Below are 24507 nucleotides of genomic sequence, written 5' to 3' on the forward strand. Positions count from 1 at the left end.
GAGCAAGGGACCAGGCATAGACCTTAACGCTATGCCCAGAAGTATGCTCTAGCAATCCCCTCCCCTGGGCAGACTCCAACACCAATCAAATTGACACTATTAAGACTAATTCTCTTTTAAGAGAAAGAGGCAGATTGGGGAGGAGGCAGAGGGAGAGCCAGAGGAAACAGAGTGGTCCAAATACATGTTCTAGATGATAAGCTTTGCAATCAAGTTTTAAATAACCATAACTAAGTTTTCATATGTGCTCTGTTGTTTTACAATAATTTAAAAATAACATGTTTTTAAAAATAAATAAAGCTTCTACCTGTAAAGTCAGATGCTATATAAATTAGATATTATCGTTTATTGCATTTTGAATTATGAAAAGATCTTCTTTTAAATATGCTGAAAATATTTTTATTTTATTAATAACCAAAGTCTTTTTGTAGACCAGAAAATCCTAACAGTTAAAGCAATGAACACATTTTAGAAAATTAATAATTCGCATAAGTTCATTTGCAAGAAGTGCTATAGGAAGTGCAATTAACTTGAAATTGTGAAGGTATTATATTCAAATAGAATGTAAATTTGTATTCCTATATATTAAATACTTTGAAACTTGTTTTATTAAATAAAAACTCATGGTGTCTATTGTAAATATATAAATCCTCCTACACACTTTATAAAATTAAATTATTTATTTAAAAATAATTTTCTCACCAGAAAATATGTGAGCTAAGGTATATTTACTAATGCACAGTTATCTTCATTTACCCATACCACTATATATATGTATACATATATATATATTACATAAAATGCGCTATACCCAATTTCTGCCACTATCATATTATTTCAAAAAAATAATTTTCAATATGTTACTTTCATTCCTATTTGAATAAGAAATTGAACTTTAGAGATATCATTTGTCATGGCCATTCTCATGGCCATGCATGTATAACAATATATTAATAATAATTTTTTTATAATTCAACATCCAATCAAAACCATTTGTAGACCAAAATCTGTGCAGCATAAGAATTGCACTTTCATTATTTTTTTCTACCAGAAAAGACTCATGATTTTGTCAATAATAAATTAGGCTGATGGATATCATTAAAATATGCTATATACTTTACAAAATATCCAAATGAAACCCACTATTTTGTGCTAATACAAACATATATGTTGTAGCAATAAATTTCAATTATTCATTTTCATTTGATCACATTATTTTCTTTGTTTGGAAACTACATAATGAATGGCATTAATGACCTTTCCCATTTTATTTTCATTACAATTATTATTATTTCCTTAAAGTCTGTCTTTGAAAAGAAGTATACTCAAGCAGATAGCCTCAGAGATATCCATGGAGAAGTCTTCTTCCAGCATCAAAACACATAGTAGCCTTTCTTAAAAGTGACAGAAGAGTTCATTCTTTCAATAATATGCCCTTTAAAGACTGTCACATAAATGAAATCTTTCCTCTCAAATTCTCCCAACACAGGGCTTTTTGTTACATCTTCCAACCTATCATTTATTTCTTGAAATATAGAAAACTACTTCAAAATGCCCTCCAGAAAAATCAGTGAAAATTGCTGGGTAATGCAGAGGGTTGTCAGTAAATTTTGTTCCCACTGAAGTCTCTTACTATGGTGGTTCAGAGTCCTGGTCTAGCTCTTTCTGTCAGCAAGACTTAACACTCTTTCCAGGATAATTGGTAAGGTTCATGAATTCTATGGGAAATAAAATTTCACATGGTGTGGAATTCATTTCTCCAAAGAAGCAAAACCAGAGGAAGTTTCATAGTGGTTCCTCAAGAAAGTCTTCAACTACTATCAATGTTTTGCTGAATAAAGAAAATTTCTACATATCTGACAATATTAACAAGTTTTAGACATTTCTTGGTGTGATACTTTATCACTTTCTTTCCTCTATCTGTGGACTTTAATCATGCTTCAAAATTAAGTTTAGAGATATGCAAAACTACAAATTTTATTATGTTTACACATTTTTAAAGTAATAATTTTATTTTTTAAAACAGCATTGGCTAATTTGTTAGAATCAGTAGATGTAACAGATTAATTATCTCTTATTGGTCCCATTTTTTCATGGCTGAGGAACTTTTGTGCAGTGAATAATATTATCATATTAACACGTACAATTTAATTTTTGTCTCATTTTTCCCTTTCCCATTTTCCTACTTAACCTAGGCTCATTTTAAATAAAAATAATTGTCCAAATTCCTATCAATAGAGTAGTTTTCTCTAACACGATTTTTTCTATTATTAAAAAATAAGAGTTATTGTACACAATAAAAGTACTTATCTTTGGCACAAAATAGCATCCTGCATCATATTAAATATGAAACCCTAATACCTTAGTATAATTTTTTATCTAGATAATTTCTAGAATATTGAATTAAATATATTGTTAATATATCACGTTGATCACTGCAATTTCCTAGAGTGTCCATAAATCACCACAATCTTAGTGACTGAAATCAAGAAAATTTATTGTATCACTTTCTTGAAGGTGAGTAGTCTGAAACAAAGTGTAAATAGGGCTACATTCTTTTGATAGGCTCGAAAGAAAATCTGCCTTTTTCAAATCCTGGTAGTTCCAGAACATCCCAGTTTCCTTCTAAATACAAATGATCATCTCCTTGTCACATGGTCAAACCCTATACTTTCTCTTTTTCTTGTAACACTGCAAGCTTTCTGTCTTTGCTATGGTAATAGCATATGTATAATATTAGTAATCTCACTGTGCTAGATTATTTTCTAATTATCATTTGAACTTTTTACAAAGGAAAAACTAAAGTTTTGAAAGTTTCAGAACTCATCCAAGATGATCATTTGCATATTACTGCACAGTTTCAGAATTCCTAATGATTGTGTTGGTGCATCAGAGTCGTAGGTCTAGATAAACAGTTTCTGCCAGTTTTCCAAGCACCAACTTTGAGTTTGGGTATTCAGACTAAAGTGCTGGTTAACATAAGAGAAAGAGAAAATTATTATTTGCTGTTATCCACTTACTTTGGATAATTTTTACATTTGAAATGTTTATTCAGGACTCAAATATATGATTTAAAATATTTTAATAGAAAAAACTATAAAGAAAAAAATTCAGCAAATTAAACATAAAAATTAACAAAAAGTAGTTTTATTTTGCCTACTGTAATTTTGTGCCCCAGATGTGGTTAAAAAAAAGGAAATAAACTTTGAGTGACCTGTCCCCTTGTTGAATGTTACATTTTTCCAATCACTTCATACTATTAATTTCAAAAGGAAAATTCTCTTTTTTTTCAAATTGCTAACATACCTCTCTCATTCCCAAATTTCCATCTATGCTGTTATTTTATTCTCTACATACAATGAATGAACTATGAATGTCCAATAGAACTTATTTCCTGTTACCAATCTAAGGACTTCTCTCTCCTATAAGAGTATGCCTGTTCTCTTTCCTGTGATGTCCCCATTAGTGTTTTTATTGATTATTTCCATGCTAACACCTCTTTATTCAGTGCACATATACCTTCCACACATGCACCCAATTCTAAACTAATCTTTACTACTCTCCCTAAACCTGCAATTTATTGCTCATGAATACTGTTAAAAAAGAAAGCAGTAAAGCATTTCCCAAAGTGCTTTCTTGTACCCACTGATCCACTTAAACCATTTCTTTTGAGATTACTAGTGGCATCTGCTTTGCCAAATCCACAATGGTCAATTCACAGTCCTCTTTCTGCACCTGTTAATAGTATTTGACCCTGGCATCCTCTCCTCTTCAAAACCATTTATTCACTTGACTTCGGCTAATCTGTCTCACTCCTCTGTCTTTTCAGCTGGATATATTTTTCTGATTTCCAAATATTTTTAAGTTCTGTTTATCATACTTTTGTAGTCACTATATAAACAATATATATCAGTTCCATGTTTATGACCTACAACTTTTGGATCTCCCCATAACTTCCAGACATTGATATCTGTGGTATTTTAATAAACAAGGAAAACTTATAATTTTTCATGTCAAACTCTTGATTTCTACTTCAAACGTACTTCATCCTCTGCAGAACACATCCCATAAGTGGTGTCAGTATGCTCCCAGTCTCCTGAGTTGAATACTCCTCCTGGTTCATCTACCGTCCCATCCTTCTTATTAATTTTGTTAATCTAATTAATAGTGTTTAATCAACCATTGCTGGCACAGTGCCAACTTGGAGACTTTGAACAGGCATCTCTGTTTCCTAATTATGGATTTTGTACTGTGGCCTTTGGTTTCTTCGGGTCTCACTTCAATCGTCATTTTATCAGAGAGCTTTCCCCGAATAACCTAAGTAACCAGCAGTTTTCTCCCTACTTCAGTCCTTGCTCATCTAAAGTCTTCCTTCAGTTACCAGCACTACCTAGGATATATTTATATTTTTATCTTTTCTCACAAAATACAAGATCTATAATGGCTCATTAATCCTTTCAAAGAAGGTGAAAAGATGATTAAAAATATGCCTATAATTTTTTAATACCTAATATAAGGAGGAATGTATCTCAGAATGATGAAAAAACTCAGCATTAGTCTATTTCTCATGTGTTTCAAGAAAAGTGATGTTTAAAAACTAATCTCAGTAAACAATTCAGGTTTGTTTAATCTAGTTTCAAAATTTTATTGTAGAAAAGAGAAAAATAATTTCAAACATTGACACTGAAAGGTATTTCTGCAGATACTCTGCTGAGTTATTTTCTTTTGTCTGGGAGTTTCTCTTCATTCTGGTTCAGCTTCCAAAGAACAGTCACCAGGCCTGATCAGGTCTAGAAATAGAAAACATCACCATTTCATCACTGTTTTCCTGGGGGTGGAAACCTAGCTTCCTCTCATAAAGGTGGAAAATTTGATTTTAAAAGCTAATATATTTAATTATAGTTAAATAGCATGTTTTGATTTTATATGTCATATCTTAATAGTTTAAACACATTAATATAGCAGTTTCTCTCTCCCTCTCTCTTTCTCTCTCTCTGCCTGTCTCTCTCTCTCTCTCTCTCACACACACACACACACACACACACACACACTTATGCACACACATACCCAAACACAGACACATACATGCATGCACATACTTCTTAGAAAAAAAAATCTTAAGCTGTGAAATATATGATATTCTAGAATAAAAGTTATTCCCAGCTCAGAAGTTCACAAGTTATAAAATGACTGTATGACTTACTTTTAAGAAACTAAAATGACAGCATTTTAAAAGGACTCATCTCAATTTAAACCAGTATTATATTTCTATGCAGAAGTTTAAGTTTCTTATCAGAGTATTTTCATTCTATTAATTTTTTTCTATAAACAAATGTTGCTACATTCTTACATTCTCTATAATTACTGTAGTTTAAGAAAGCTCCATTCAGAATGAGATTACAAGAAAATTATACACATAAACCATATTTGAAATTGTTTAATATGACAATTGAAATAGCTTTTAGTATGCATTTATTACTTGACTAGTGAGATAGTATATACATAATTTTAGTTTTAAAGCAGAGTATTAAAATTAGTTTTGGGCCAGGGATTTAGCTCAGGGGTTCCGCCTCCTCCTCGCAAGCTCAAGGACTTGAGTTCAATCCCCGGTAGCTAAAAAAAAAAAAAAAAAAAAGATTGTGTGACATGGAACTTTCAGATTAAAGACTCAAAGAGCCAGGGAAAACATCCACTTAAAAAAGTAAATAAATAAAATTAGTCTTTTTCTCACGTGTTTCAACAAAAGTGATTTTTAGAGCCTAATCTCTGTAAACAGTATTTCTCATTTTAATTAGCAATGCCTCGTGAAACAGAAGATTTTGCAAGTCCTTATTTTTGTCTAAAGCCTATTTTTGTATGACTAGATACAAATTATTTTTCTATTTTCAATGCAATAATCCTTAGGATGAATTTTGTAGATTATATTAAGTTTTGAAACTTGACTATATTAGGTATTTTATTTTATTTTTTTATTTTTAAATATATATATTTATTGGTACATTTTAGGTATAAAATACATTTACATTTATCATTGGGTGTTTGTACCAGAACATGATGCATCTTAGTTTTTATTTTTTCTCCCATTACCTGTGCACCCTTCACCCCCATAACTCTTCCCTATCTACACAGAGTTTGATTCCATTTTTTTTTCCTCATAAATTTTCTTTCCCTTCTTCCCTTTCCCTTCCACCATCCCCAAACCCTTGGACCTTTTCTTATTTCAAATTATCAATTATTGATTTTAATCATTTTCATCCTTATTTACACTTTCAATTTCTCACACTAGAGAAACTATTTGGTATTTACATGTGTGTCTTATTTATGTCACTTAAGAGTATGGCCTCAATATACATCCATTCACCTATAAATGTCTTTAGTTTCTCATTCTTTATGGCTGAGTAGTACTCCATTTTATTAAAAAAAAAAACACATCTTCTTTATTCAGTTTTCAGTCGATGGGCACTTGGGCTATCTCCAAGCTTTAGCTATTACAAATTGTGCCGCTATAAACATGGGTGCACATATATTGCTGTGGTATGATTCTTTTAATTCTTTGGGGAAGATTCCCAGTAGGGGAATAGCTGGGTCAAATGGGACCTGTAGTCCTAGTTCTTTGAGGTATCACCATACTGATTTCCACAGTGGTTGACCAGTCTACATTCGCACCAACAATGGAGAAAGGTTCCTTTCACTACACACCCCACCAGCATTTGTTATTGGTTGATTTCTTGGTAGCAGCCATTCTTTCTGGGGTGAGGTGGAATCTCAGTGTTGTTTTCATCTGCATCTCTTGAATGACCAGTAATGTTGAACATTTTTTCATATATTTACTTGCTGTTTTTACTTCTTTGTCTGTGAACTGCCTGTTCATTTAGGATGCACATTTTTGAATTGGGTCTTTGAATTTGAGGGATCTGGTGTTTTTCAGTTCTTTATATATTCTTGATAGTAGACCTTTGTCTGAGGTACAGCTGCTAAACATTTCTTCCCACATTGTAGGTTGTCTCTTAGCTCTGTTGGTACTTTCTCTTGCAGTGCAGAAGCTTTTTAATATGATGAGGTCCCCGTTGTTGATTCTTTGTGCTAGCTCCCGTGCTTCAGAAGATTTGTTCATAAAGTCTTTTCCTATGCCAATGTCATCAAGAGTTCTACCTAACTTATCTTCCAGCAAGTTTAGTGTTTCTGACTTAATATTTAGATCTTTAATCCACTTTGATCTTAGTTTTGTGTGCGGTGATAGGTATGGGTCTAGTTTTAATTTCTAAAAGGTTGAAATCCAGTTTTTCCAACACCATTTATTAAATAGGCTATCTTTCCTCCAATGACGGTGGTTGGCTCCTTTGTCAAAGATGAGGTGATGGAGTATGTCTGGAGTTGTTTCTGCATCTTCTAGTCTATTCCACTGATCTTTGGGTCTGTTTCTTTGCCAGTACTATGCAGTTTTTGTCACAGTAGCTTTGTAGTATAGTTTCAAGTTGGGGATTGTGATACCCCCAGCCATGTCTCTGTTGCCTAGAATTGCTTTTGCTGTTCTAGATTTCTTCTGTTTCCAGATGAATTTTTGGATTGTTTTCTCTAGTTCTGTGAAGTATATTGTTGGAATTTCAATTGGCATTGCATTGAATCTATATAGTAGCTTTGGAAGTATGGCCATTTTCACTATATTCATTCTTCCTACCCAGGAACAAGGGATATCTTTCCAGTTTCTTATATCCTCTTCAATCTCCTTCTTCAGAGTGTTGTAGTTTTCAGTGTAGAGGTCTTTTGCTTCCTTTGTTAGGTTGATTCCTAGATATTTCATTTTTTTAGATGCTATTGTAAAAGGAATTATTTCCTGAATTTCTCTCTCAATGGATCTACTTGTGTATAAAAAGGCTATTGTTTTTTGAGTGTTAACCTTGTATCCAGCTACTTTACTGAATCTGTCAATTCTGTCTGGAAGATTTTAAAATGAGTTTTTTGGGTCTTCTGTGTAAAGTATCATATCATTATCAAATAATGACGGTTGCACTTCTTCCTTTCCTATCTTTATTCCTTTTATTTCTTTCTCTTGTCTAATTGCTATGGCTAATGTTTCCAGAACAATATTGAACAGGAGTGGTGATAGTGGGCATCCTTGTCTTGTTCCTGATTTTAGTGTGAAAGTTGTAAGTTTTTGACCATTTAGTATGATGTTGGCTGTTGGTTTTTCATAGATACTCTTAATCAGGTTGAGATAAAGACTTTGTATTCCAATTTTCTGTAACGTTTTTATCATGAATGGGTGCTGGATTTTGTCAAATGCTTTTTCTGCATCTATTGAGATGATCATGTGTTTTTTGTCCTTGACTCTGTTAATATAGTGTATTGCATTTATTGATGTATGGATGTTGAACCATCCTTGCATCCCTTATATAAATCCAACTTGGTCAGGGTGTATGATCTTCTTGATGACCCTCTGTATTCTGTTTGCCAGTATCTTGTTGAGGATTTTTGCATCTATGTTCATTAGGGAGATTGGTCTGTAGTTCTCTTTTTGGGTTGAGTCTTTCCATGGTTTTGGAATCAAAGTAACACTTGCTTCCAGGAATGAATTTGGAAGCCTTGCTTCCCTTTCAATTTCCTTGATGAGTTTAAAGAGTAATGGTGATAGTTCTTCTTTAAATGTCTTATAGAATTCAGCAGTGAAGCCATCAGGACCTGGACTTTTCTTTGTTGGTAAGTTTTTTATTACATTTTCAATTTCATTCATTGTAATTGGGGTGTTTAGAATTTCTATATCTTCTTTATTTAATTTTGACAATTAATATGTATCTAGGAATCTGTCCATTTCTTCTGTGTTTTCCATTTTATTAGAGTACAGGTTCTCAAAGTAGGTAATGATGATCCTCTGGATTTCTGCTGGATTTGTTGTGGCTTCGCCTTTTTCATTCTTAACTGCATGGACTTGAGCCTTTTCTTTCCTTTTTTTGATAAGGTTGGCTAAAGGTTTATCAATTTTATTTATTCTTTCAAAAAACCAACTCTTTGACTCATTGCTTTTTTTTTGTATCATTCTCTTAGTCTCCATTGCATTGATTTCTGCTCAGATCTTTATAATTTCCTTTCTTGTACAAGCTTTGGGTTTGTTATGCTCTTCTTTTTCTAGGAGCTTGAGATTCTGCATTAAGTTATTTAACTGAGTTCTCGCCATTGTCCTAATATGGGCATTCACTGCTATGAATTTCCCATGTAGAACTGCTTTCATTGTGTCCCACAGATTCCTGTATGTTGTGCTGGCATTTTAATTTACTTGTAGAAACTGTCTGATTTCTTCTTTAATTTCCTCTGTCACCCATTGGTTGTTCAGGAGGGTGTTGTTCAATTTCCATGTGTTTGTGGGTGTTTTGAGGTTTCTTATGTCATTGTTCTCCAATTGTATTGCACTATGGTCTGATAATATTCAGGGGATAACTTCTATTCTTTTATATTTACTTAGATATGTCCTATGAGCTAGCATGTAATCTATTTTGGAGAATGACCTATGTGCAGCTGAAAAGAATGTGTATTCTGATTTTGTGGGGTGGAATACTCTGTAAACATCTATTAAGTCCATTTGTTCTATAGATTCATTTAGTTCTAGAATTTCATTGTTAATTTTTTTTCCTAGCTGATCTGTTTATTTGTGATAGAGGAGTGTTGATGTCTCCCACTACAATTGTATTAGTGCTTATTTGGTTTTTCATGTCCATTAATATTTATTTTGTGTAGTTGGAGACATTTGTATTTGGTGCATATATATTTAGGATTGTCATCTCTTCCTCTTGGTTTGTTCCTTTCACCAGGATGTAGTGACCATCTTTGTCTCTCTTAATTAGTTTTGGTTTGAAATCTACTTTGTCTGCAAATAAGATTGCTACTCCTGCTTTTTTCTGGGTTCCAGTTGTGTGGAGAACTGTTTTCCATCCTTTTACTTTCAGTCTATGGATTTACTTTTGAGTTAGGTGTGTTTCTTGTATACAGCGTATTGCTGGGTTTTGCTTCTTAATCCATTCTGCCAGTCTATTTCTTTTGATTGGTGAATTGAGGCCATTAACATTGATAGTTATAATTGTCAGATATTGACTCATCCTTGTCATGATGTTTTACTGTTGTTGGCGCTTTTCTTATTTCCCCCCCTTTTGCATTAGTGTCTTACCTTGCATGGTGCCTTCTCTCTGCTGGGTCTCATGGAGTTGTGACCTTCTTTGTCTTTTTCTAGGATATTGCTTAAAATTGTTTGGAATGCTAGTTTGGTGTTCATGAAATTTCTCAGGTGTTCTTTGTCATGGAAGTATCTAATTTCCCCATCGATTTTGAAAGATAATTTTGCAGGATACAACAGTCTAGGTTGGGAGATTTTTTTCTCTTAGGGCTTGAAATACTTGACTCCAGGCTCTCCTTGAGTTGAGGATTTGTTTTGAGAAATCTGCCGTGTTTCTTATGGGCTTTCCTTTGTAGGTGATTTGTTTCTTTTCTCTAACTGCCTGTAGAATTTTGTTCTTCTGTTGGGTTTCTGGGATCTTGACTCTTATATGTCTAGGTGTATATTTTTTTGGTCATGGCTGGATGGAGTTCTATATGCCTCACTTATCTGTATGCCCAACTCTCTACCTCCGTCTGTGAAGTTATTTACTATTATTTCTGTGAACAGGTTTTTTTAATATCTGTTATACTTTCTCCTGTTTTTTCATGGACTCCTATGAGTTTTATTTTATTCTTCTTTGCATCATCTAGCAGCTGTTGGATTGATTTCTCATGGTCCCTTACTATCTTTAAGAAATCTCTGTTTTCATGGTCCTTAACTGCAAACCTGTCTTCTATATCTGGTAATCTGTCTTCAGATTCTCTTAGTCTGCTCTGGATGCTTTCAATGGAGTTTTTAATCTCCTGAATATCTGTTTGAATCTGTTTCATGGATTCCATTTCTTTCTTATGTTGAGAGATCATGTTTTCCATTTCTTTCTTACGCTGGGTATTCATGGCTTCCAGCATGTTTCTGATCTCATCTATTTTCTTATCTGTTTCTGCTCTAGAGCTTCTAATCATGTCTTTCACTCTGCTCACCATGTCTGTATTTATCTGGGAGAGTATTTCTGTTTTTAAATTTTCTAGAGCCTCATTCATCTGCCTTGTTACTTCCTGTACTATCAGTTCAGGGTGTCCAAGTGGTTGCTTATCACAGTTTTCCACCTCATTTCCCCCAGAATTTCCTTTCTGTGGCATAGAAGCCTGCTTTTGTGCCTTGCTTAAGTGTCTTCTCATTTTTGTTTTTGGTACTGTCTTTGACTTAACTCCTGGGTTGACATTCAAGATTGCTTAATGTAGGTATTTTTGTGGCTTGTGTTTAAAACCCCTGTAGAATGATTGCTTTTCAGAGGTGTCTTCTAGATATGGCTTGTGTTTGGTTTTGAGACTGTAATGACTCTGGAGCTATTATATTTTTCTTATACCAGGAAGGAAAACTAATTAGATCAATCACAACATGTTAGCCCAAATGATATAATCAGCAATACCATAGCATCAAGCACAGCTTAGAAAATGACAATTTGTGGTGGTTATTAATCTATCACTATTAACTATGTGAGTTAAATTAAAACCAAGGACCAACCTAATGTAAGTTTATAATGAATAAACTCTTCAGTATAGCATCTTTGCCCTTCGGGGTGGGGAGCTAAAAGGAGTTGGGAAGGGAGGGACAGGTAGAAAGAACAGGTAAGATTAGCAGTGAGGCTAGAAGACACAGAAAGATCACACAAACTCTAAGTTGTTAAAGGCAAGAGAAAATGGCAGAATGAAAGAACAAAGAAGTGAATAGAATTATCTAACAGCAACAGGGAGGCTAGATACAAAATTTACTTTCCTTTAAACCTAATGATAATCAAGAGAAGGAAAAAGAGAAGAAAAGAACAGTAAGGGAGAAATCCAAATTCAGTGCAGAAAGGAACAAATGGGGATATGAGGGGCAATGTGGGACAGTGAGAGAATGAGAGACAGAGAGAAAGAAAAGATAAAAGAAAGAAAAGAAAGAAAATAAAACTTTGAAGAGTAGAAAAAAAGTAAAAATTAAGAATTAAAAATAAGAAAAATTTTTTTTTCTTTTTGGCAAATAGCAGTAGAAATTATGGGCCTCCTTCAGGGTATATCTCTGTTGTCACAGTAGGCAACATAGGAATCCCTGTGCATACACAAGTCAATGAGTCTCAGCAAGCCAGCAGCAGATCAAGTACAGTGGTCTGATGTGCCTTTATTGTAGAGGTTCTCTTTACTTTTCTGCTGAGCTTCAGTTTTCTTCCAGAAGCCTGAGAAGCCCTCTTTCTGTTACTTACTTCTGCTCTATCTTGTGGCGCTCAGGAAAAGGGTCTTTATAATCTCCTGTGCCTCTGTAGTGTGGGATCAGGTAGCAGAAAAGCCAGAAGGTAGGTTGTGCACGGGGCGGGGACGGACACACACACACACACACACTGAGCGTTGGAGGCACCAGCGCAGCTATGCGGACCTCAGTGTGCCATGGGCGTGGCCCGGGACAGCAGGAACTTCAGGCTGCTTGTCTTGTCTCACTGGGCAGGTCACCACAGCTTTGAGAGCATCGGGTGGGGGTGGGGCTGCATATATTATGTATTTTATTAACTATTACATTCCTCTCACTATGTAGTTCAAGCTGGCCTTGAACTCGCTCTGTAGTCCAGGAAGATCTCAAACTCATGGCGATCCTCCTGCCTCAGCCTTCAGAGTATTGGGATTACAGGCCTGCACCATTACAACCACCCCCATTACATGTTTTTAAATTCACGTTAATGATGTAAGTTTTATGAAAATATTTCTATAATCCAAACTATGCAATCAAGTCTTTACTGTTTTATTAAGTTTTATGCCAGTATCACTTCCTTCCATATTTAGATATTATCTTACTTTTCAAAAGTTATGTTTCCTTCAAATAAATAGTATATAGGCCTTCTCCTTTCATCTTTATGATCACATACATGATATTTATGTTAATTTTAATAATCTAAAACTCATTTTGAAAGTGTTTTTAATCTAATTTATTGAAAATTAGAAAATTGTAGGAAACAATGTTCATTATCCCACTAGTTTACTTCTCTTTCTTTTATTTTTTTTCAAATATAGCATATATGTTTCCAAATATAGAATATAGAAGTAACATACATAACCACAGAATAATATCAGGAATCTCGCTGAAAGTTGAAATATCAATCTTACTCTTGTTCACATAAAGATAAGCAGCTATTAACTACAGCTTCATGAAAAAATTGTCTATTACCTTTCTTAAACCTTGAAAGAAGAGAAAAGCATAGGTCAACATCATCAATATCAATTTATCCTAGCAAGTTGGTACCAATTTTTAAAAGCACACATGATTTAAAAATGTAGAATATAAATAATTACTTGAGGCAAAAGTAAAATCTGTAGTAAAGATGGCCATGCCTGAAATGCCTCCTTATTTTAGAGGTAGAAGAACACTCAAGAAAGTATTTGGAAATATTCACGTGCATCAAGGATATGTAGTATTTTTAAAAGTAACTACATGGAATTTCTAAAAATTACTCTTAAGAAAAATCACGAGCAGCATGAAGACTAAGGTTTCCATTTAGGATACCATGGGCATCTTGGAATGTCATCCTTTTATGTACTGAGTGTATTACTGAAATAGTTTTTTTTCAAGGCAGAAAGATACTAAATTGTTAGCATTTCTCAAAGAATGTAGCTATGAAAAGAAGTTTTGTAGGACACAATGTCAATAAAAGAATCCTAAATCTATAACTAGCTGCCCACTGACAGACCTTAACTATTGTACTGTGATCTGATCAACACAAATAACTATATTTTCTTTGGTTAACACTGTACACTAAAAAGTAGATTAATTGAAAGTTTTAAATCTTATAATTTACTATTAAAATTTATATATTTTGCTTTTGCCAAACCAAACTGGAAGATAAGATGAAGAAAATGGATTTGCACTTCCACAGAGAAGCTAGTGTTGTTTAAATTCAGCCATATCCCCAGAATTCCCATTTATTTCTTAGCTAGCTTCACTTATTTATATATCTTTCTAAATCTTGTAGTCTAATTCATTTATGACTCCTTCCTAAAAGAGTTGTTTTACTTAATAATTTTTATTACCAAATACACATCCACATACATCCATCCCACCACAAGTATAGCTAAATTTTAAAAATCTTGATGCACACTTATTTACAAGTTCTTAGCAGGATATACGTTTGAAATGCATCCTCATAAGTTGGTGAGGAGAGGCAGAGGAATAGAATTTATGTCTTCTTCAATTTTCTCATTCACTCTATCTTTATCATTACTAAAACTGTACCTTCAAAATCACTCATAATATATTATTTCATCTTTGCCCATGGGCATCATATTAGGAAGTTTCTAATTTAAAGATCTCTACTTCCTTTCATCAGTGAAAGATCCCTGATTCTCATTTATTTATCTGTTTCTGGAATTGAAAAGTAGAGGAGAAAACTTTCTAGTCATGAATTTTGGGGAAAGTTAGTATTCTTTGATAACATTTTTTTCTAAGAGAAACATCTTGCTGAATCAGGTAAAGTAGTGAGTGTTTCATAGTTTTGTAAGTTATGCTGCACATTTTGTGAGTGGTAATTAAAAACTGAACTATTGAACTTCAGCAGCAATTCTAAGGCGAAAAGTGTTAGTTTTAAAATGTGATTATTGCTTAATTGGACATGATTGCTAATGAAGTGGGGAAAAACCTGTAGTTTAAATTTTTATATATATATTTTGCATAAGGCCTTGTTGTTTTCTGAAAATTTTCTCAAAGAATGCTTTTGTCACTTTCCATTGCTTTTGTTATTTTAACAAATATATTAAAATAATATTTTGTGGCTTATGTACACTTATTTTCATAATTTTTCTATGAAGAATCATATTAAAAGGGCAAATTATTTTAGGTTACATAGGGTTTGCCAATATTAGCATACTCAGGAACAAGGAAAAATGTTGAAAATAAATTTAAGTGATGCTCAGAAAAGAGATGCCCAAGTTGCTTCTATTACATGTAAATCATGTTTAGATTATGATTTAGTATTTATGTACCTATTATATTTCATTTTTAACTTTAAAACACTGACAATTCCAAAATGTTTGTATAATGAATACATTTATATAAAACATCTTTATATTCCTTTGAGGATTAGCAATAGTCCTAGCCCTTTTACAATAATAAACATGTCTATATAAAGATGTCTATAAATATATCTAATAAAGTAAAAGTTTATCACTTACCTGTCCTTGAATGTTCAGCAAATGTCACAGAAATAATTGATAATTTTAAATTCCATACATCTATACAAACAAGACTAGAACAAATTTGCTGTGATTAATATACATAACAAGTCACTCCTTGAAAATGCTAAATTTATCTTAAAAATTCATTCGTTCAACACACACTGATATAGTGCTAATCTGGTCTAATGCTGACAAAAATATAATTATAAATTGAAACATGGTTTTTGGATAAAAAGAAAAGGCTAGAAAAATCATAGCAAATGAATCTGATATATACATGATGAGGAATATTATCAGAGAAACCTTACAGGAAAAATAGATACTCATATTGGAATTCAAAAGGAGGAAATGCCTAGACAGAAATAACTAAAAAAATAAAAAATAAATTTCTATAGATTATGTTCTTAGAAATACTTAGAGAGTGGAATGTATGTGTTCTCATGATCAGAAATAATGATTATGGGGCTGGGGATTTAGCTCAGTGGTTCCACCCCCTGCTTCGAAAGTTCAAGGTCCTGAGCTTGAACTGCAGCACCAAAAAAAAAAAAAACCCCAAAAGCAAATCAAAACAAAAAAAGGAAATAATGCTTATGTGAGGTAATACATATATTAATTAGATAGATTTTGACATTCCTCAGTATATATGTATATCATGTTGTACAAGATAAATACATTCAATTTTACACATTAATTCAAGTAAAACAAGTAAGAAGATACACTCAGTAATAAATGTCCTCCAAAACAAACAAACAAAAACAGGATCATATATCTTCATTGTTGAGTTATACCAAACATTTAAAAAGAAGTACTATCAATTATTTAATTATGCCAAAAAATTGAGAGGGTTAATTTTGTCCAAACCCATTTTATAAGGCCATCTTTTACCAAATAAGAGAGGCACACACTCACACACAAAAAACAAAAACATATAAGCTACAGGTTAATGTCTTTTTGAACATGTATGCAAAATTATTCAGCAAAATTTTAGCAGATAATCCAAGACCACATTAAAAATTATTCACCGTAGTCAAGTGAGATTTGTCCTAGGGATGTAGAGATGTTTTACCATGTGCAAATCAGTAAGTGTTTAAAACAAATAAACAGTGAGACAAAAAACATATATTGTCTCAAAAAATGCAGAAAATCATTAAATAAACTCTAACACTGCTTCCTGATAAAAAAAAATTAGGTTTAGAAAAAGCAAAATCCAACACAGTAAAGGACATATATATTAAGCCAACAGCTACAATCATACAAAGTGGGGGAAAGTTTTCTAAGAATGGCCACTTGCACCATTTTTTTAAATTGGACTTACTGGTACATTTTACATATACTTTATGATCACATTCATTGAGAATTTGTAACTGTATATGATATATATCTTGATTCTTATTTTTTCACATTCCCCAGTCTTCTGTTCAACCATTCCGTTGTCCCTATACATAAGCTTTGTTTCCATTTTTTCCTTTTTACCTTTAATTTTTTTTCTTTCTCTTTTCCTTTCCCCTGTTCCCCTCCCTAGTTCCCCTTCCCCTTTAAACATTTTCTTCCTATTTCACAATATCTACTATACATTTTGATTCTCATTTACACCTTCAGTTTCTCATAGCAGAGTAACAATTCAATATTTATATATGTGTCCTATTTATTTCACATAAGATTATGACCTCAAGGTGCATCCATTGAGCTATAAATATCTAGAGTTTATCTTTATTTATGGCTTTTGGGCTATGTCCAAGATTAAACTATTACAAACTGTGCCACTATAAACATGGGTGCACATATACAGCTATAGCATGATGCTTATAATTCTTTTGGAAAGATAGCCAGCAGGAGAATATCTGGGTCAAATAGGACTTCTAATTCTACATTTTTGAGGAATTTCCACACAGATTTTCAATGATTGCACCAGTCTACACTCCCACCAAGAGTGGAGAAGGGTTACTTTCTCCCCACAGCCCCTACAGTATTTGGTATTGGTTAATATATTGATATCAGCCATTATTTCTGGAGTGAGATGGAATCTCAGTGTTGTTTTCATCTGCATCTCTCAAATGACGAGTGATGTTGAACATTTTTTCATATGTACATTTGCTGCTTTTATTTCTTCATCTGACAAATGTTTATTCATCTCAGACACCCATTTTGAAATGGGTCTTTAAATTTGGGGGGCCTCTGTTTTTAAGTTCTTTGTATATTATAGATGTTAGCCCTTTGTCTAAGAAACAACTGGTTAAAATGTTTTCCCATATTGTAGGATGCCTCTTCACCTTGTTGGTGGTTTCACTTGCAGTCCAGAAGCTTTCTAGTAAGATGAGATCCTAATTGATTCTTTGTGTTAGTTCCCATGCTACTGAAGTTTTGTTTCATAAAGTCTTTTCCTACATCAATGCCTTCAGGAGTTCTATCTAACTTATCTTCCAGCAAATTTAGTGTTTCTGTTTTAATATTTAGATCATTGATTCACTTCAGCTTTATTTTAGTACATAGTGAAAGATATGGGTTTAGTTTTAATCTGTGGCAGGTTAATATTCAGTTTTTCCAGCACTACTTATTAAAGAGCCTATCTTTCCTCAGTGAGGATGGTTGGCTCCTTTGTCAAGGAGGATGTGGCTGAGTATGTCTGGAGTTGTGTATGCATCTTCTAATCTATTCCACGGATCTTCAGGTCTGTTTCTTTGCCAGTACCATGCTGTTTTTATTACAGTAGCTTTGTAGTATAGTTTCAAGTTGGGAATTGTGGTAGTCCCTGCCACATCTTTGTTGCCTAGAATTGCTTTTGCTATTCTAGGTCTCTTCTGGTTCCAAATGAAGTTTTGGATTATTTTTTCTACTTGTGTGAAATATACTGCTGGAATTTCAATGAGGAGTGCATTGAATCTATATAGCAGCTTTGGAAGTATGGCCATTTTTACTATATTGGTTCTTCCTATCCAGGAACAATGGATGTTTTTCCATTTTCTGATATCCTCTTTGATCTCTTTTTTTTCAGAGTGCTGTAGTTTTTAGACTAGAGGTCTTTTACTTCCTTTGTCGGATTGATTCCTAGGTATTTCAATTTTTTGGATGCTATTGTGAAAGGAATTGATTGCCCCATTTCTCTCTCAGTGAGTTTGTTATTCATGTACAGAAAAGCTATTGATTTTTGTGTGTTGACTGTGTATCCAGCTGAATCTTGTATCTACTGAATTTGGTTATTAAGTCTAGAAGACTTTTGGTGGCATTCTTGGGGTCTTCTATATAGAGTATCACATCATCTGCAAATAATAATTGGACTTTTTCATTTCCTATCTTTATTCCTTTTATTTCTTTCTCTTGTCTAATTGCTGTAGCTAATGTTTCCAGAACTATATTGAACAGGAGTGGTGATAGTGGACATCCTTGTCTTGTTTCTGATTTTAGAGTGAAAGATTTCAGTGTTTGACAGTTTAGTATGTTGTTGACTGTTGGTTTTTCATTAATTGCTTTTATCAGGTTGAGATAAAGACTGTTTATTCCAATTTTCTGTAAGGTTTTTTTTTTTTTTATTGTGAATAGGTGTTGACTTTTTTCCAATGCATTTTCTGCATCTATTGAGATGATGATATGTTTTTTTTTCCTTGACTCTGTTGATATAATGTATTACATTTATTGATTTACATATGTTGAACTATTCTTGCATCCTGGGTTGAATCCAACTTGGTCAGGATGTACAATTTGCTTGATGATCCTCTGTATTCTGTTTGCCAGTATCTTATTGAGGAATTTTGAATCCATGTTCATTAGAGAGATTGGCTTACTCTCCCTAATTTTTGGTTGGTTCTTTCTCTAATTTCAGAATCTAGGTAATATTTCCTTTCAGAAATAAATTTGTGAGTATTGCTTCCCTTTCAGTTTCATAAAAGAGTTTGAGAAATAGTGGCACTAGCTCTTCCCTAAATTTCTTGTAGAATTCAACAGTAAGGCCATCAGGACCTGAGCTTTTTTTTGTTGGTAAGTTTTTAATTATGTTTTGAATTTCATTGATTGAAATTTTGTTGTTTAGAATTTTTATGTCTTCTTGGTTCAACTTTGGTAATCATAGGTATCTAGGAATCTGTCCATTTCTTCTGTGTTTTCCATCTCAAAGTAGGTATTGATTGTCTTCTGGATTTCTGCTGGATCTATTGTGACTTCACCTTTTTCATTCTTAATTGCACAGATTTTAGCCTTTTCTTTCCTTTTTTTGACAAGATTGTCTAAGGGTTTGTCAATTGTATTTATTCTTTCAGAGAACCAACTCTCTGATTTGTTGATTTTTTTTTTTTTTGGTATTATTCTGTTAGTCTTTATTGCATTGATTTCTGCTCTGATCTTTATAATCTCCTCCCTTCCGTGAACTTTGTCTTACTTTTCTTTTTTTTAGGGGCTTTAGCTTCAGCATTAAGTTTGTTTTGTTTTGTTTTGTTCTTTGGCTTACTCTGTTTTCCTAATATGGGCATTTGCTGCTATGATTTTCTTTGGTAGAACTGCTTTCATTGAGTCACATAAATTCCTGTATGATGTATTGCCATTATCATTTAATTGTAGAAACTGTCTAATTTCTTCTTCAATTTCCTTTGTGACTCATTGGTTGTTTAGGGAGATGTTATACAATTTCCAGGTGTTTGTGAAGTTCTTGTGATTTCTTTGGTTATTGATCTCCAATTTCATTGTGTTATGATCTGACAATATACAGGGGATAACTACAATTCCTTTGCATTTACATAGGCATGTTCTATGAGTTAGTATGTGGCATGTTTTGGAGAATGGCCCATGTGCAGCTGAGAAGAATGTGTATTCTGATTTTGTAGTGTGGGACACTTTGTAGACATCTATTAAGACCATTTGTTCAAAAGTTTGGTTCAGTTCTAGTATTTCGTTGTTTTTTTTTTGTCTAGTTGCTCAGTCTGTTTGTGACAGTGGGGTATTGAGGTCCCCCACTACTATTGTATTAGTTCTTTTTTTGTTTGTCATGTTTGTTAATTGTTTTATGTAGTTGGGTGCACTAGTATTTGCTGTACATATTTATGATTGTCATCTTTGCTTCTTGGATTGTTCCCTTTACAAGGATGTAGTGACCTTCTTTGTCTCTATTAGTTTTGGTTTGAAATCTACTTTGTCTAAAAATAGGGTAAGGGCCGAGGATTTAGCTCAGTGGTTTCACCACCTGCTGCACAAGCACAAGGACCCGAGTTTGATCCCTGGTACCCCCAAAATAAAAATAAATATAAAAAATAAAAATAGGGTAGCTACTCCTGCTATTTTCTGTGTTCTTGTCGCATGGAGTATTGTTTTCCATCCTTTGAATTTCAGTTTATGAATTTTGTTTTTAATTATGTATATTTCTTGTATGCAGCATATTGCTGGATCTTTGCTTCTTAATCCATTCTGCCAGTCTATTTCTTTGGGCATGTCTCAGCTGTCAGGGTTGACAACTTGGGCTGCAGCATGCAGATCCAAGTCAATTAGGGTCAGTGGGCCAGCTGTAGTCCACTGAGATTTAGGCTTGTTTCTGGCTGCAAAGACCAAGTTGAGCTTCTTGACCTCATGCGAGTTTGAACTCTGCAAGGTTCTACTGCAGGTTCAAGCTCCCCTTGCCATGAAGGGAGTCTGGTTCAGGTGGGAGGTGCTAATCCTACCAACTCACCAACTGCTGTAGTCCAGTATGCCTTTACAGAGATTTTCTTCACTCTCAAGTCATCTTCAATTTTCATCAGGGAGCTCAGAAAAGCCCTCTCCCTTCTGCTCATCACTGCTCTACCTACTGGAGCTTGTAACAATGGCCTTTATGGCCCTGGGCACCTCTGCTGTGAGGATCTGGATCTCTGGTAAGCCTGGGGTGTTCCTGGGGCATCTTATGGTGGTCCCGATGTGGTGGCACAGTCTTGGGCCTCCACTCAGCATTCCTGGGCTTCCTTGTGGCTTTGAACCATACTTATTCTATATAGTTCTGGAAATCATAGCCAAAGTAATCAGAAAAGAGAAAGTAATAGAAGGTATTTAAATTGGAAAAAGGAACACAAATTACAACTCTGCAGAAAATAGAAACTTTTTAGGGCTGGGGATTTAGCTCAGTGGTTTCACTGCCTGCTGTGCAAGTGCAAGGACCCAAGTTTGATCCCCAGTACTGGAAAAAAAACAAAACACGAAACTTTTTTTGTATAAAACCCTAAAATATCCACCAAAAAGTTAAAGCTAATTACCTCTTATATATTATTTTTCTGTGGTGTACTAAGAAATGAATATTTTCCATTTTGACATTTTGGAAAATTAGTAAGTGGGAAATATCTTTAAAAAACATTTGACAAGGTATTTTAATACTGGAAAAATATGCAAGATTATTATTTAAATGTGTGTACAATTTAATATCTATCATTTTAATTGAATAAAGTATAGTGGTACCTTGGTTCACAAACATTTTATTTATGAACAATTTGGTTCACAAACAGAAGCATTTGAAATATTTGTATTTATTTGAGAACTCTGCATCGGGTGATGAGCAGGACCATAGCAATCTTTCTCGCAAGAACAGGAACATGGCCATCTTTCCCAGGATCATGGAAGGAATTAAGGTGGTGAATGGAGGTACACTGTATTCAATAGGCAGTGTGTATGCCACTTGCAGCCACTACTTTAGTCTTTATCAATTTTGCTTTTTTTAGATTATACATATAAATGAAATCACGATGTCTATCTTTCTGTGTCTGCCTGACTTCACTTATAACATTATTCAGTCTCATTTGTGTTGTCCCAAATAAAAAAAAAATTGTCTTCCTTCTTTTTTTTTCTTCACTCTTTTATTGGTTAAACTGATTCGTGGATTTTGTATTGGCAGATCTGTACATGAATTTAACAGGCCTTGATCATTTCATCCCCTTACTCTCCTTGCCCTGCTCTCCCTCGTAATTTAATAGCTTTGGGTTTCAGTGCATATATTTTTTTTTTATATTGGTCCTCCATTATGTCTTACATGGCTCCCCTCCCTATTATTCTCTTCCTTTTATTTAATAATAGTCTCCTTTCTATTTGGCATCATTTTTACATCCCATATATTATGGAGAATATGTGATATTTGTTGTTCTGAGTCTGGCTTATTTTGGTCAAAATGATGCTCTCCAAATCAATTAATTTTCCTGTATATGGTATAATTTTGTACTTCCTTGTGTCAGAAAAATACATTATTGCACGTATATTCCACATTTCTGGATCCATTCATCTGTTAATGGGCACCTAGGCTTGTCCCATATCTTGACTACTGTGAATTGTGCTGCAATAATTGTAAGTATGGAAGTATCACTAAAGTGTACAATCTTCCAATTTTTTCAGGAATTTACCAAGGAGTGGCATAGCTTAAATGGTAACTCTAGATTTAGTTTATCAAGAAACTCCTATATTGATTTCCATAGTGGCTATAAGTGTGAAAGGATTCCTTTTTCCCTGTATCCTCTCCATCAAATTTTTTTTTTATTCTTGATGATAGTCATTCTTATTGGGGTCAGTAGGTAGTTTTGATTTGCATATCTCAAATGGCTAAAGCTGTTGCACATTTTTGTATACTTAATGGCCATTTGTAACTCTTACTTGAGAAGTATTTATTCATTTCATTTGTCCATTTATTGATTGGGCTATTTGATTATTTAGTGGTAAGTTTTTGTGGTATTTATATAATCAAAGTATCAATCCTCTGCCAGAAGAGTACCCCATAAAGACTTTCTCCCATTCTGTAGGTTGTCTCTTCACTTTGTCACTTTCCCTTGCTGCAGAGAAAATTTTTGATTTGATGTAGCACTATTTGTAAATGTTTGCTATTATTTCCTATGTTTGGACTTCTATTCTTTGTCCATGTCTATGCCTTCAAGCTTTCCCCCTGTGTTTTCTGAAGCAATTTCAAGTTTCATGCCTTGTACCTAGGTCTTTGACTCATGTAGATTTTAGTTTTGCACAGCATGAAAATTAGGGCTCTAGTATCAGTCTGCTACAAGCCTATATCCAATTTCCCCAGTATCATTTTTCAAAAAGGCTTTCTTTTCTCCAATGTATTTTTTGGCCTCTTTCTCCAAAATCAGATGGATGTAGCTGCATGCGTTTGTTTCCATGTCCTTCAATCTGTTCTATTTGTCTATTTTTGTGGCAGCCCCATGCTATTTTTGTTATGATGCTTTCTAGCATAATTTTAAATTGAGTATTGTGATGCTCCCAGCCTTGCTATTTTTGCTTCAGATTACTGTGGTTATTTTGGTTCTTTTGTGTTTCCATATGAATTTCATTATTTTTTTTTCTAATTATGTGTAAAATGTTATTTGATAGGCATTGCTCTGAATCTGTAGGGTTTTTTTGTTTTTTGTTTTTTTTCAAGTAATGTAACCATTTTGAAAACATTAGTTCTGCCAAGTCATGAGCAAACATGCAAAACTCACAGCCAACTTCATTCTGAATAAGGAAAACTGAAAACATTTTCTCTCAAATTAGAAACAAAGCAAGTATGTCCACTCTAACAACTCTCATTCAATAGAGCTCTTGAAATATTAGATAGAGTAATTAGGAAAGATAAAAAGTAAAAGGGATACAAAAAGAAAAAAAAAGTTAGAATATCCTTGTTTGTAGATGATGTGATCTTACTCTTAGAAAACTCAAAAGACTTTTAGAGCTGATGAATGGATTCAATAATGTATGAGATGTAAAATCAATAGGAAAATTGATAGCTTTATTTATTTATTTTTGCTTAAATTCTTTTATTGGTACATTGCAGGTATACCATATGTTTACACTTATCATTGGGTGCTTGAACTTGTACACGATGTATCTTGGTTCTTATTTTTTCCTCATTCCCTGTGCTCTGTTCACCCCTTCACCCTTCCCTGTTTACAAAGTCTTTGTTTCCATATTTTCCATTCTCATAATTTTTCCTTTCCCTTCTTTCCTTTTCTTTTCGTCTAGCACTTCCCCTACCCTTTTGGAAATTTCTTCCTAAGTCAAATTATCAATTATTCATTTTAATCCTTATTTACACTTTCAGTTTCTCACACTAGAGGAACTACTCCGTATTTACACATGTCCTATTTATTTTACTTAAGAATATTGCCTCAAAATACATCCATTTAGCTATAAATGTCTCTAGTTTATCGCTCTTTATGGCTGAGGAGAACTCCATTTTATAAAAAAGCCCAACAACACATCTTCTTTATCTGGTTTCCAGTTGTGGCCACTTGGGCTGTTTCCAAGATCTGG

At 33.5% G+C, this 24507-nt stretch overlaps 1 protein-coding gene across 18 annotated transcripts in view; it reads left to right on the top strand.

The window, feature by feature from the left end:
• Pcdh15 (protocadherin related 15) overlaps positions 1 to 24507 on the top strand; it is a 1622160-nt gene that overhangs the window by 824447 nt on the left and 773206 nt on the right. The window contains exon 2 of one of the 18 annotated variants that reach the window (XM_087184843.1): positions 8655 to 8697. The exons of the other annotated variants lie outside the window; for them this stretch is intronic. The gene's annotated coding sequence lies outside the window, so the exon portion shown is untranslated. The remainder of the gene's footprint in view (positions 1 to 8654; positions 8698 to 24507) is intronic. 18 annotated transcript variants of the gene reach the window in all.

Source organism: Heterocephalus glaber, unplaced genomic scaffold, assembly GCF_053883595.1.
Source record: "Heterocephalus glaber isolate CG9 unplaced genomic scaffold, H.glaber_assembly_v1.0 deba00001497, whole genome shotgun sequence".
Taxonomy (NCBI): domain Eukaryota; kingdom Metazoa; phylum Chordata; class Mammalia; order Rodentia; family Bathyergidae; genus Heterocephalus; species Heterocephalus glaber.